Below are 16,213 nucleotides of genomic sequence, written 5' to 3'. Positions count from 1 at the left end.
GTGGGCAGAGGTGAGTACACAGTAAGGCACCTTGTAGATGATATCCAGTTCCTCAGTGGAGATCTGATCAATCTTATTTAACACATAGATACATGGGATATAAACTCTTGTTTCTTTCCACCACGTCAATGAGGTCATCAGCTGTGACATCGCTGCGCAGAGTCACATCAGCATTATGAATTTTGTATTCAGCCAAAATGCTCTTCACAGTTTCAGTATCCAGCTCACAAGTAGTTGTAAGATTAATGTCTCTCTTGTCCTTCTTCTTAAAGCCAATGTTGGGTGATTTGCTGTTCAAGCGAATGCCAAAGCCTTCAAGCTCATTGTCAATAATCTTCTTGTGTCCCAAGGGCTTTAGGACATCCAGAACGATCAGGATCAAGTTACAGGTTCTGGCCACTGCAATGACTTGAAGGCCTCTACCTTTGCCATCCTTAGCATCCTCAATAATACCTGGGAGATCCAAAAGTTGGATCTTGGCGCCTTTGTATCTGATGACACCAGGCACAGTGGTCAGAGTAGTGAATTTTCATTGGCTGCCGCCTCAGAATATACCCCCACCAGATTACTGAGCAGGGTTGACTCCCACACAGATGGAAAACCCACAAATCCAATTTGGGCATCACCTGTCTTGGCTACATCTAAACCTTCTCCTGGCCCACCACTACCACCTTTTGGAGTAATGAGTTCTCATCAAAGTTTAGCAAGATGAGCCTTAAGCAGCCCTAGGTGGTACGCTGTGGCCTTGTTCCTTTGAGTTTGAGCCATCTCAGCTTTGATCACTGCGATCTTGGTTAAGGTGCTACTCCTGGTGGCGAGTTCAGGGATGGAGAAGTTGCAGTGGCCTCCGCATTATCTCCCCTGTAAATACCTTTTAAAAACAACATAAAGGTGACTATTCACATGGACATAACCAGATGGACAAATTGAAGAGGAATCAAATACACAGGAATCAAATTGACTACATCTGTTATAAGAGACAGTGGAAAAGTTCAATATGATCAGCAAAAAAAAAAAGGCTTACTATGAAACAGACCATCAATTGATCATATGCAAATTCAGGCTGAAGCTAAAGAAAATTAAAACAAGTCCACCAGAGCCAAAATATAAATTTGAATATATTCCACCTCAATTTAGAGACCATATCCCACCTGAATTTAGAGACCATCTCCAAAACAGATTTGATGCACTAGACACTAATGACCAAAGACCAGAAGAGCTGTGAGATGACATCAAGAACATCATACATGAAAAAAGCAAAAGCTCATTCAGAAGATAAGAAAGAAAGAAAGAGAGAAAAGACCAAAACAACGTCAGAAGAGAACTGAAATTTATTCTCAAATGTAGAGATGCTAAAGCAAATGGAAGAAATAAGAAAATCCACGAGTTGAACAGAAAAGGTCAGCTCAAAAAGACAAATCAAGTACTATAATGAAATGTGCAAAAACTGAAAAGGAAGAGCACACTCAGCATTCCTCAAGCTGAGGGAACTGAATAAAAAATTCAAGCCTAGACTTGAAATATTGAAGGATTCCTTGGGCGAAATATTGAATAATGCAGAAAACATCAAAAGAAGATGGAAGGAATATACAGAGTCACCAAAAAGAAATGGTTGATGTTCAACCCTTTCAAGAGGGAGCATATGATCAAGAAATGATAGTACTGAGGAAGAAGTTCAAGCTGCACTGAAGGCACTGGTGAAAAATACATCTCCAGAATTGATAGAAGACAAATGCAAATCTTTTAACAAACTGATACCACACAGAAATTGCTCACTCATCTATGCCAAGAATTTTGCATGACAGCTACCTGGTCAATTTATTGGGAGTAATGTATATTTGTGCCCATTCCAAAGAGAAGTGACTCGACAGAATGAGGAAATCATCAGGCAATATCATTAATATCACATGCAACCAAACTTTTAATGAAGATAATTTTTTTAAAAAATGGCTGCAAAAGTACATTGACAGAGAACTGCCAGAAATTCAAGCCAGATTCAGAAAAAGATGTGAAACTAAGGATATCATTGCTGACATCAAATGCATCTTGACTGAAAGCAGAGAATACCAGAAAGATGTTTACTTGTTCTTTATTTACTATCCAATTGTGTGGATCATGACAAATTATGGATAAAATTTCAAGGAATGCTCTCATAAAGAACCTGTACATAGAACAAGAGGCAGCTGGTAGAACAGAACAAGGGGACACCAAATCATTTAAAATCAGGGAAAATGGGCTCCAGGGTTGTATTCTTTCACCAACTATTCAGTATGTTTGCTGAGCAAATAATCTGACAAACTGTATTATGTGAACAAGAACCTGGCATCAGGATTAGAATTGTTGTTGTAGTTAGGTGCCATTGAGTTGGTACACTCAAAGTGACTCTATGCACAACAGAATGAAACATTGCCCTGTCCTGGGCCAACCTCACAATTTCTGCCATGCTCCAGCCCATTGATGCTGCCACTTTGCCAATCCACCTTGCTGGGGGGTTCTTCCTCTTTTTTCTCTGACCCTCCACCTTACTAAACATGATGTCCTTCTCCAGTGACTGGTCCCTCCTGACAATATGTCTGAAGTATGAGAGATGAAGTTTGGCCATCTTGGCCTCCAAGGACCCAGCAATGTTTATTCTGTTGTGCCTAAGGTCATTAAGAGTCGGATCCCACTCGAGGACACCTTACAACAATCTGTAAACAAACGACTTACTTTTGAGTCAATTTTGACCCATGGTGATCACATTTGTATCAAATAGAACGATACTTAGGGTTTCCCATGACTGGTTTTTTATGGAAGCACATAGCCAGGACTTTCTTCCGAGGTGATTCTGAGAGGACTTGAATCTACAACATTTCAGCTACCACCAGAGCATGTTACATCACCCAAGGACTCTGCCCTTTGACTAAAACCGTATAAGATTAATGTCTATCCTGATCCACTTCTTCTCCACTGTTGTTGTCCAGTGCTATGGAGTCAGTTTCAACTCATAATGATCCTATATAGAGTTTTCTAAGGAGCGGTTGGTGGATTTGAACTGGCAACCTTCATGGTTCAAACCGACCTTGCGGTCCAGTGTTAATCCTACAGCACCAAACCAGGACTCCTCCTCTCCACTAGGGCCCATGAGTTCGCTCCTCAGATATTTCACAATCTTGTGAGAGGGTTTTACTTCTTAATCCACCATCGTTGGTTTTTTGCTTTTGCATCTGGAACTAGATGACAGAGTTTTGAATGTCACTTTCAGCCAAGTCGTCTTTCACATTTTGTGTTATGTGACACTATCAGGCTGGGATTGACTTGCCAAATAAAAGGACATTTGAATCAGCAGAGTCAGATCAATCTTTAATGAAAAACCAACAAACATTTAAAAAAAAAGTCTCCACTAAGCAGCTAGGGGTTGAAAGCAACTCTAGCTAATTGGTACCCATAGTGCTTTCCACTTGCTGCCAAGTTCCAGAGAACTGGCACTCAACCCAGCTTCACCAAATTAGGTCCGTTTTCTACAGGGCATGTGTTGTTAAATTGGTAATTAGGGGGATGAGGACTGCAAAGCACCCCATCCAAATGGAGCTTCTTTAGACATGAATATTTACCTGAAACTTGAGGGTCTTTAAGTGCCCCTTAAAACTCTAGCTGCCGTTTTCTAACTTGCATCCATCAATAGTGATGAAATTGCTAAATACTTTCTGTTCTCACTGCATGGTGCAATATCAACTCCTTAGTAACTTGGGGTGGAAGGCATGGAGAGGTATTTGGAGTAAGAAATATATTTATATCAGTGGAGCAATATATAAATATTTGTAAAATCGATGTCTTAGATGAAAGGTAAAAAATAGGATGATTTTTCTGGTTAAACTTTTAATTCTCAGAAAATTTCCAATCAGCTGATTTTTACACAGGGCTTCAAATCGGTTCATTACAGTTCAACACCCTGCTGAGAATTTTCATTGCTACCCAGAGATATACTGAATCAGAATGCACAATTTAACAAGATCCTCTGTACTTCACTCCGAGATCTTGTTAAAATGTAGACTCAAACCCTATATAGGGTCTCTATGACTGGAAACTGACTCATGGCACTTACAACAGCAACAACATATCTGTGGGTGGAAATGAAAATTCTCAGGAGGGGATCGAATCAGGATGAGCCTGTAAAAAGCCCTGTTTTTACAGCTGTTTTTCTCAGTACTAGCTCTGGTAACATAGTGATTATGAATCCGGGCTACTAATCTCACCGTCAGCAGTTCGAAACTACCAGCTGTTCCATTGGAGAAAGAAGAGGCTTTCTGCTCCTGTAAAGATTTACAGCCTCAGAAACCTTATACAGGGTCGCTATGAGTCGGAACCGACTCCACGGCACATAACAACAACAACAATCTATACGTTGGAGTCCTCGTGTGGCACTGTGGGTTAATGCGCCGACTGCAAAGCCGTTTGAACTGCAAGGTTGGTGATTCAAGCTCCCCAGCTGCTCCTTGGAAACCCTATACAGGGTCGCTATGGGTCGGAACAGACTTGATGGCACTTCACAACAACAACAACAATCTATACATTAGTATCATCTGGTAACTAACACAGATAGTCACTAAGAAACTCTGGAGACAGAGTTCAGACATCAGTAATTTTTTTCCCCAAAAAACCTCACAAAACTTTACTTGTTTCTAATATGAAGCTGAAGCTGAGAACTATTGCTGTGTGTTGTTAAGTGCTGTAGAGTTGATTCCAATTTTTAGTAACACTGTATAGGGTTTCCAAGGCTATAAATCTTTTCCGGAGCAGAAAACCTCATCTTTCTCCTGTGGAGTAATTGGTGGGCTCTCACCATGGACCTTGTGGTTAGCAGCCTCAGTGCTCCTTGTTGCTGTATGGGAAAAATATTTTGGGTTAAAAATGTTTTTAGAAATAAAGAATGGAGTTGGGGAGTATTGGATTGGACCTTAACAGATCTGATGAATACATCCCTGTTTAACCTTACGACTTTAGGTATGTCCTCTCAAGGGGTCATTTTTTTAGGAGCCCTGGTTGTACTGAGACTAGGAACCTCAAGGCCATTGGTTGAAATCCACCAGCTACTCTATGGAAGAAAGGTGAGGTGATCTGTTCCCAGTCTCAGAAACCCTGAGCCACTATGAGTCAGAATCAATTTGATGGCAGTGGGATTGTGTGCTGCGTTTTGTTTTTGGCTTTGGGGTAGTTTTTAGCCTGAAAATGAATGTTTTTCTCAGAGTTATTGAAAAAGTGAGTAGGAGGTTTGCAGTGTTTTTTGGGGGGTTTTGTTTTATTTTTTGGAGGGGGTTGTTGCTGAAAAACTCTTTAAAACAAGTTTATTTTTTTAAAGGACTTTGAAAATAAACCCAGAGTTGCCTGGGCATGTGTAATGTAAAGATCTTGAACGATGGCCCACAGAAGACAGTGCCAGAGGAAGGAAGTTTCAGCACCCACTGAAACACCAGTGCTGGGGTATTCCAGAGATGGCTTGTAAAGATATGACTGCTCACCTACTCATTTGAATTCCTCAATTGCCTCCATTGTTCAGAAAGTACCAGACAGCCTGGGGCACTCCAAAAGCATGATGTAATACGACAGTTTCCTTCCCAAGAGGGTTCTCCTTTCATGGCTATTGGAATCCTTTTAAACTTTACATTAGTATCTAACGTAAAGCATTGTGTACCATTTGCATAGTTAAAATACTACAGTAAATTAAAATAATTATTTTATTTTATTTTTGACCTGAACTTTGTAAACTTGTGAGTTTTGAAAAAATATCACTGTAAAGTTTAGGGCCATAAGCACTAAGTTTAATTTTTATAAAAGTGAATATCTTCAGAGACAGAAAGGTGAAGAAAAATAAGGAAACAAAACAAAGAGAAATGCAAAGTGTCTGTGTGTGTGTGTGTGTGTGTGTTCGCTCAAGAAAGACAGAAGCAATGTAGTGGAGACAATGTTCTGCCTGAGTCAAAGATTTAGAAGACCTCTCCTGTAGTGCCCCTATAGATCTGGATAGGGAGTCCTAGTGTGGTGCTGTAGGATAATGCACTGGACTGCAAGATTGGCTTGAGCCACAAGGTTGGTGGTTCAAACCCACCAGCCACACCTTGGAGACCTTATACAGGTTTTGAGTCGCAACCAACTCAACAGCATTTAGCAACAACAAGAAGTACTGAAGAGCAGGGGCGGGGAACATCTGTCCAGAGGGCCATATGTTGTTGTTGTTGTTGTTGTTAGGTGCCCTCTACTCAGTTCTGACTCACACTGACCTTGTATAGGGTTTCTAAGGAGCAGCTGGTGAGTTTGAATGACCAACCTTATTGTTCAAACTGAACTTGCGGTCCAGTACTTATTCTTCAGAGCCAAACCAGGGCTCCAGGCATCACATTTGTTGTTGTTATGTACTGTTGAGTCGGTTCTGACTCATAGTGACCCTGTATAAGGTTTCTAAGGAGTGGTGGTGAATTTGAACCACCAACCTTGCAGTTCAAAATGACCTTGAGGTACAGCATATTATCCCACAGAGCCATACCAGAACTTCAGTCATCACATTAGGGATGAGTCCTGGTGTGGTGCTGTAGGATAAGCACTGGACTGCTAACCACAAGGTTGGTAGTTCAAACCCACCAGCTACTGCTTGGAAACTCTATACAGGGTTGCTATGAGTCAGAACCGACTCAACAGCACTTAACAACAACAACAACAATTCATTGTTTGCCCAAGTAAAGAAGGCTAATTTTTTTAAAACTGTCATTCTTTTAATGATATTTTAGAATAAAGAAAATATCACACAGCTATATAGGATTTTTTTTGTATAGGGTATAAGAAACATATACCAATAAAGACCCAAAACAGAGATTTCTTACAAATACTTGCAAAATTCATTCTGATGGTATTCATGGGTTTTGAACTTGAAATGGCAGCTTACAGAAATGGAAAGTTATAATAGAGCCTTTTTATATATATATATAATTAGAAAGACAGTAACTTAGCCCTTACTGAAAGTATTCAATAAGAAAGTAGAAATACTTTTACTCCCGGTTAATATCACTTATAGTCTCCTTTTGTTTTCTCTCTGCTTCTGCTTTATTCTCTTTGTGTCACTTTAGTTTGCTTCTCTCCTGAGTTCTCTCTGTACATTTTTTCTCCTCTATTTTTATCTGTGGCATGGCTTCTGCTGTCATTTCTTCCGTCTTGCTCTTCTCCTTGGGGCTTCACTGCATCTGTTTTCTAATTTCCCTCTGCTTATACCTACCATGATTTCTGCTTTGGCTTTCCATAATCCTCTCATAAGGAGCTCTGGTAGCGTAGTGCTTACGAATCTGGCTGCTAACCTCAGGGTCAGCAGTTCTAAACTACTTGTGATTCCACGGGAGAAAGATGAGGCGTTCTGCTCCCATAAAGATTTACAGCCTCGGAAACCCTGTACAGGGTCACTTTGAGTCAGAACCAACTCCACGGCACACAGCCACCACCATCAACCACTCCTCTCATCCCTAGCAGGCTAATTTTCAAGTTGATAATTTTGTATGGCCCATGAATGATGTTATAAAATATCCAAATGATCCTTGGTCGAAAAAAAAAGATTCCCCATGCCTACAGAGGAAGGAGTCCTGGTGAGACCATGAGTTATGCATTGGACTGTGAACTGCAAGATCAGCAGTTCAAACCCATCAGTCACTCTGTGGAGAAAGATGAGGTTGTTTCCTCTCTTATAGATTTACAGTCTTGGAAACTCTAGGGAACAATTCTATTCTTTCCTTAGGGTCACTATGAGTCAGAATCAACTAGATGGCAGCTGAGGATCCTGTAGAGATAATATTCTGATACTGAGTTACTGTTTGAATTACTTTTTCAGTCCCTTGCTTTAACCTGCAACCAGGGCAAAGAGAATCACGTTTGTAGGCAGGCAGAGCCCATGCTCCAAATCCTTCCTTGTGCTATTCCTCAGAACATTGTTTCTGAAAACCTATTATGTGCATAGTACCATTCAGGGAGTTGTAAACAAAATAAAAAGATACAAGCCTCTCAAGGAACAAAAAGAAACTCAAACTCTGGAGCTTTATGTGAGATGTGTTGATTTTCCAAGTTTCAGCTGGAGCAGACCATTCAAATACTAGGCCAAAGATAAATAACACCATAAAACGTAAAGAGCAATGCAAAGGTTATCACAGGACTTACAGCATATACGGGCCTACTTGCTATTCTAAAGGAAGCATCCAGTCCTTCCAGAGCTAAAGGCTGCAATCAGCGATGTGCTATCCTTGGAGACTAGGCTTAGACTCCAGGTAAGGGAGATGGGGAGGAAAAATTTAGTGGCTAAAAGGGCTAGGATAATTCTCATGGTGGATCAGGAACAAAGATTTTGTTTCTTCCCATTGGTTTGTTTATAATGTATTTATAAGATCTGGGATTCTGGAGAAAATCACTGAGCATGTATATTTACAACAAAATGTGAGTTAAATTTCAGTCAGTCTCCCAGCTTCTAACAGGTTTTTCTTTCAGCCTCATCCCCACTCCAAACAAACATATGACTTAATGACCATTTCACACTCCCACCACTGTCAGTGGAAACAAGATCTTGGCGAGAATCATGGTCCTGTACACTGGGCCAGTTTGGTTCTCCGTATAAACTGGTTATTACAGAACATGCAAGATCTGACCCTCCCTCAGGAATCTGCCCAGTGTGGCTAAAATTGGCCTCCTGAATTAGAAATTGCTAAGTAGAGAAAACACGCCATGGACTGAGGGACTTTCAAAAGTCTTTTCTTCCTCTAAAAGGGAACTAGGCCAAAACCAGCAAGCAGAGCAGACTCAAGTTTATAAAAGCTATCTAGATTCTACCTCAGGAATGTGAAGAAAACTCAGGTCTTTCTTAAGCAATATTACTTTATCAAATTGCTTTAAAAATAATAATCACCTCACTCTTGTGTATGGAATACCTATCTTTTTTTTTTTTTTAATTTAAAATCAGTAACTTTCAAATAAAAGTCAAATATATGGGAATAGCATAAAAGATGACTATTTCAAACAAGGATTTTTTTTCCTCCCCCAGGCTGCCATGCATGAGGGCATGTTACTGACCTGCTCTTTGGACCTTGGAATAAGTGAGCACACAGGGCCTTCCCTTTATCACTGGGAGAGCATGGTGTCCCTTCCTTCAGCTGGCTAGGCCAGTAAGTTGTTGTGCAACCTGTTCTCCCTCACCCAAACCCCATGTTCTTTCTACACTGACTCCTTTTCATTAGTAAAGAAAACACACACTTCCAAATGTTAGGCCATTATTCTCAATAAGCTGAAACATTTGGATGACTTCTGGCTACTGAGGAATTAGTTTTCCTTGACCATACCTAGATTGAGGGGATAACAGAAATGACTTACAAATTAACTTGGGTTATGTGTAAGATTTGTCCCATCTCAACTCTATATTTTGTCCTCCTCTTCTATGGGTTCTACCTCTTTTTTCTAAAAAAAAAAAAATGCAGTTGTGTGCAACTCAAACCAATCCCATTGCCTTCTTAGTCAATTTCAACTCTTAGTGACCCTACAAGATAGAATAAGGTTTCCTAGGCTGTGATCTCTAATGGAAGCAGACTGTTACATCTTTCTGTTATGGCATAGCTGGTGGGTTGAACCTGTAACTTTGTGGTTAGCAGCCAAGTGCTTGACCACTGTGCTACCAGAGCTTCTTAAATTCAGCATCCAGGATCCTAATTTCTCTCTCCTAGAACCATGTATCTCCACATACTATTAAAACAATTAAAAAACCTGTTGCTGTTGAGTCGATTCTGACCCATGATTACTCCAGGTGTTATAGAGTAGAACTGCTCCACAGGGTTTTCTTCTCTGTCATCTTTATGGTCTTTCTTCTGTGGAGTTGCTGCCAACCTTCAGGTTGTTTGCTGTTGTTCTTAAGTGCCGTGGAGTCGGTTCCGACCCATAGCTTATAGGGTTTCCGAGCAGCAGATGGTGAGTATGAACCGCCAACTGTGTGGTTCAAATCAACTTTGCAGTTCAGCGCATTAACCCACTGTGCCACAACAGAAGCTGACCACAAACCACTTGTGCCATCCTGGAAATAAAATCAGCATGAAAAAATGTGCCACATACCACTTTCTTAAAGGCATACTCTATTCTGACTTTCTAATCAGTAAGATGTAGGAGCAGTGAACACAGACGACCCCATGAGCCAGGAAGACAACTTCTGTGGATTTGGTATTGTTTTTGCATATGCACAGGTTGTGTGAACAGCAGGAAAGATCCCAGAGTTCCTGTAGTGAGGCTTCATTTCTCCATTCCAGTCCATTGTGACCTTGTGGGAATACTGACCCAGCATTATCTTAGAGTGTTCAAAAGAAACTCAAGCTCTGGAGCTTTATGTGAGATGTGTTGATTTTCCAAGTTTACCTTCATTTTATAAAACATTATGAGAGCCAAACAAAATATGTCTGAGGACTGTGTTGAGCCTAGACTGCCAAGGTGAAACTTCTGCTGTCCTTCTGGCTACCATTTTGATTGAAAGTCAAATGTCCTGCTGACATGAAATTTATAGTAATGGAAACACACAGACCATTTGGTGTAAATTTCTACTGGGTTACCATCACAAATTCATAAATTCAATACCTGGGTGTCAGGACTGTGGTTAACTACATTACCTATAGCTTGGTCTTCATTCTCGGCCACACATTGAGATACCCACCAAGAGCGCACCCTCTCCCCATCATGAAAGGACCTATGTGTATACTCTCTCCTCATATCAAAGCTAAGAATGCAATTAAGACTGGAAAGAATCCTGGGAAATGCTGCTCCTGCTGTGCACGATAAATGATATTTAAAGATCAGAAATTATAGAACTCGCAGATTTCTTGTAAAAGATTTCCTGGAGAATGTTTTACTGATGCTAAGAGAAGAAAATGATCTCTGCAGAGAAGAATGGTGGAGAAAGAAGAGGGAATAAACAGGGCACACATCTGACTTCCTCTCTCCGCCCTGTCTAGGTAAGAGTAGCTATGGTTAGTTAAGGAGGGACCAGGCTGGACTTTCGTGACTGGGTGGATTTGGAGGGAAACTGTGCTATGAGGCACATGAGCACCACCAACTTTGTGCTTTGTATCACAATGTCCTGTCTTGTGACCAACTCAGGCTTGCTGTAATTATCCAAATATCATAAAAAGAAGTTTGGGTTTTCTAGAGCAGGAGTGGGGAATCTTTTTTTCTGCCAAGGGCCATTTGGACATTTTTAACATTATTTGCAGGCCATAAAAATGTAACAACTTAAAAATTAGCCTGCTATATTTGATCAAATATTTAATTAACTCACCACAGGTTTGGAAGTTCAAATCTATCAGATGCTCCTTGGAAACCCTGTACAGAGTCACTATGAGTCAGAACCAACTTGACTGTGCTTAACAACAATAACAAATGTAATGGCTGGAATAGCAGTTGCCTTGGTAGGGCCAGACCAAATTATTTCCAGGGCCTTATATAGCCCAAGTGTCAGACATTCCCTACCCCTACTCTATAACAATGTTGTTCATTAGAAATATTATGTGATTGAGAAATGTGAATTACAGAGGTAATTTTAAATTTCTTAATAGCCACATTTTAACAAGTAAGAAGAAACAAATAAATTTCATTTTAATAATATATTTTATTTAACTCTATATCTATAATGCCATCATTTTAGTATGTGATCAGTATTTTTTAATTTATTAATTAGATATTTTACATTATTTCTTTTCTTAGTCTTTAAAACATTCTGTATATTTTTATACAGCACATCTCAATTTAAACTAGCCATATGATCATATGCGGTTAATGGTTACCATTTTAAATAGCACAGCTTGTTTTCAGAGTTTGGAGAGAGAAAATTTTCCTAACATATAGATCATATCTCCAACTTTTTGTCAATCAGACAATATAATCACTTAAAATATTTTAAATGGACATATTTGAATAAGATGCTTTTGACTGATTAAAATGCCTCATTGAAGCCTACAAGGTAAAAGTCAACTAGGTAAAATATAAATGTGTACATTTAAGTTAATAAAATTTAATCAAATACACTTGTAATAAAGAAGACTGGCTTGCCAATTCCTGTGTGTGTATGTGTGTTGTGGGGGAGTCTGCTTTTAAATTAATCACAATCTGGTAAAAATCATGCTGTGTAACATGATTTTTTTTAAACAGAAACAATCAATATATAAATCCAGATTATTGATCAGATCCACAACTGGATTAAGGGGTAGATCAGCCATGCAAAAATCCAAGGCTCCAAACTATAAGATTCTCTTGATCACTGGAAATGGAAGGAGAGAAAAAACATCATCTACCAGAATTCTTGGTTGAATGTGATACTTTCTGAGACGCTCACTGAAATGAAGGTGACGAACTGAACTGATCACAACAATAGAGAAAAGGCCCAGAGCTGCTGTTAGCAGCCTTCCTAGTCTGACCCTAAGTAAGGGTTGAACAAACACTTAGACACATCACTTTGAAGGGGCATTACATTATTAACCTGCCTGGGGCACGCTCAATGTTTTCTTTAAGTCATTTAAAGAAGTGGGCTGAATTCTGAGTAAAACATTGTAAGAAAAACTTTGAAAAGCTAGAATATTTGACGAGTGATGGAGAAGAGAAACTCGAGATGATCTACCTAAAGGAGAGAGGACTAAGGTAGTAGGACTAACATAGACAAATCGGAAGGATTCTCATGTAAAGGACTGAGTAGATTTATTATATATGGTCCCCAGCTTAGATTACTGTTTAGTTTTGAACATCATAAAGATCTTCCTTAATTGAGTCTAAGTTATGTAGTGTTGCTGTGACAGGAATACCACACTGAGTGTCTTTAACAAACAGAAATGTATGCTCTCATACATTACTGTTGTGAAGTTCCGTTGAGTTGGTTCTGATCCATAGCGACCCTGTATAGAGTTTCCAAGGAGCAGCTGGTGAGCTCGAACCACCAACCTTGCAGTTCAAATGACTTTGCAGTCTGACGCATTAGCCCACAGCACAACACCAGTTTAGGAGGCTAGAAATCCAAATTCAGAGTGCTGGCTTTAGGAGAAGGCTTTCTCTTTGTCACCTCTAGGGAAAAGTTCTCATCCCCTTTCAGCATCTGCAGGCCCAGCATTCCTTGGAGATCCGAGAGCGCCTTGTATCTTGGCACCAATCTTCCACTGGATATAGGAGTTTCACAGCGCAGGGAACCCAGGTCTAAAGGACGAACTCCACTTTTAGATCTTTCTTGGTGAAAATAGGCGCCTCTTTCTCTCTCCAGTCATTTCTTTCTCCTTGTATTTTTGTAAGATGAAAGTTGTTGCAGGACACACTCCTGGGAAACTCCCTTACATATTATCAGAGCAGTGATGGACTAAGGATATTGCAGCCCACCCTTTTGTTGCTGTTATGTGCCATAGAGTTGGTATAGAGTTGACTCATAGCACAACAGAACTTTCCTATCCTGAGTCTTGTGCCATACTCACAACTGTTTTGCTTGAGCCCATTGTTGCTGTACTGTATCATCCACTCACTGGGGGTCTTCCTCTTTTTCAATATCCTCCACATTTTCAATCAAGATAACCTTCTCCAGGGACTGGGCCCTCCTAACAACATGTCCAAAGTATGAAAGAAGAAGTCTTCACTTCTGAGGAGCATTCTGGCTGTACTTCTTCCAAGACAGATTTATTTGTTCTACTGGAAGTTTATGGTACTTTTAATATTCTTCTCTAACATTGTAATTCAAATGTATTGAATCTCCTTTGGTCCTCCTTATTCACTGTCCAATTTTCACATGCATTTGAGACAGTTGAAAATGTCATGACTTGGGTCAGGCACACCTTAGTCCTCAAAGTGACATCTTTGGTCCTTAACACTTTAAAGAGATCTTTTGTAGCAGATTTGCCTAATGCACTATGCCGTTTGATTTCTTGGCTGTTGTTTCCATGAGCATTGATTATAGATCCAAGCAAAATGAAATCTTTGACAACTTCAATCTAGTCTCCATTTATCATGATGTCAATTATGTATTGGTGATGATTTTTGTTTTCTTTCTATTGAGGTGCAATCCATACTGAAGACCGTAGTCTTTATTCTTCATTGGTAAGTATTTTAAGTCTTCTTAGCTTCCAAACAATAAGGATGTGTCCTCTGCACACGGCAGGATCTTAATGAGTCTTCCTCCAATCCTGATGTAACAGTCTTCTTAATATAATTCAGTTTCTTGGATTATTTTCTCAGTATACAGATTGAATAAGTATGTTAAAAGAATGCAGGCCTAATACACATATTTTTGGATTTTAACCCATTCAGTATCCTCTTGTTCTATTTGAAATGTCTGCCTCTTCGTCTGTGTACTGCTTCTTGATCTATGCCTCTTGGTCCTCATACATACAATTAAGTGTCCTGGGATATCCATTCTTCACAATGTTGTCCTTAGTTTGTTATTATCCACACAGTGGAATGCCTGTCCATAGTCACTAAAGCACAGGTAAACATATTTTAGGTATTCTCTGCATTCAGTCAAGAGCTATCTGATGTCAGCCATGCTATCCCTCATTCCATGTCCTCTTCTGAATCTGGATAGAATTTCTTATACCTCACTGTCAATGTATTGCTTCTCACCCTTAATTCTCTTAATTGGTTTATCACAGTAGATGTACAACATGGGGAATTATCACATAAATGCCATATTACATCATTGCATAACTACCAAACCACTGAGGATCACCAACAAAATTGGCACATGTTTTGTGAGGACACAATTCAATCTATGTCAGCTAGAGAGTCTGTCAGTTAAAAGTTGGCCTAGTCTTTTGGGCAATGAGACAATGAGCTTACCCATGTCTGAAAATATGCAGAAAGAAACTTTAAGTGTCAGGGTTGTGGAGACTCTCACTTTAAAAAAAAAAAAAAAAATTTTTTTTTGAGTAGTTAAATACAAAAGTTTTTAAGATCCTCTTACCAACCTCAATATTCTCAGGTGTAAAAAATAGTTTAAAAAGTTAGAATTTACATTTTGAAAGAACAATTCTTTTAAAATGTCAAAGCAGATATAAATCACATGGGGACATTTCAGGTCTTTCAGGTACCTTGCCAAATGTACAAGATGACTCCTCTAGCTGTCCTTAACCACAAACATTTATCTAATCTACCAGTAGAAAAATACATGATGTCAGCATTTCAGCTCAATACCATTGCTACTACTTCACCAACACCTCTACTCCACCCCCATCCCTGCACACTCATACACAGAAAGGTCTGGGAGATATGTGAGGGTTGGGCCAGAAAAATCCAATATTAAGGAGGAATCATTTGCAAAATGCAGTTACTGGACAATGTTCCTTTTGTCTTTGTAAAACCTCTTAAGCTAATTTCATTTGGAAGAGATAATAGTTGCTGTTTGCTTAGACCAATATTCCTGTAAAATAAAACAAAAAGAGTATATAATTATGGCTGAGTAAATACAAATTTAGGCTACCATTTACTTTTTAGCCAAATTCCTTGGGTTACTGGGCCTATAGTGGTTCCAGGACCTCACCAATCTTTAACCAGGTCCATTTTAAGAGTATAGAAGTAGTGGAATTGTTCTCCAGGGACAGACAGATAGCAGTATTGCCACTATGTACTTCTAGCATAAAAAGGACACATTACTCTTGCCAGTTTAGAAGAATGAGTCATTTCTGAAACAAAGGACTTCTATATTTCCAAACCAATTGGTCACTTCTGTCTCATTTTACTTAGTCTCTCATCAGCATTTTATCTAGCCAACAACTCCTTATTTCTTGAATTACTTTGTTCTCTAGACTTTCTTCTTAACAGCATGCTCCTTATGGTGATTGTATTATTATTCCCAGTTCTTCCCTGTGAAAAGATTTCATTTCCTCACCATAGTCACAAGAGGCTTGATCATGGAAAGTGAGCAAAAGTGAATGATGCCACATCCCAGCAGAATCTTTAAGAACTCTTGCATGGTTCTGACACTTGCTTTTTCCCTCTATTGCAGTCTGTCCAGATAGAAACTTTTCTTTCAGTCTGGGAGGAAGAAGATATAGAATGAAGCCACATCCAAACAGCAGCCAACATGTAATATGGACAACAAATTCATTTTTGCTTTATACATCACTAAGATATGGGATAAATTCAAGGTCATATTTTGGCTCTCATGGACTTGTTTTCATTTTCTTCAGCTTCAGTTTGAATTTGCATATCAGTAATTGAT

General features: G+C 39.4%; 1 pseudogene; it reads right to left on the bottom strand.

The window, feature by feature from the left end:
• Positions 1–16,213, bottom strand: part of LOC102826184 — a 121,296-nt pseudogene that overhangs the window by 28,303 nt on the left and 76,780 nt on the right.

Source organism: Chrysochloris asiatica, unplaced genomic scaffold, assembly GCF_000296735.1.
Source record: "Chrysochloris asiatica unplaced genomic scaffold, ChrAsi1.0 scaffold00011, whole genome shotgun sequence".
NCBI classification, from domain to species: Eukaryota; Metazoa; Chordata; class Mammalia; order Afrosoricida; family Chrysochloridae; genus Chrysochloris; species Chrysochloris asiatica.
The sequence above is the reverse complement of the archived record's forward strand: the minus strand, read 5'-3'. Positions and strand labels throughout refer to the sequence as shown.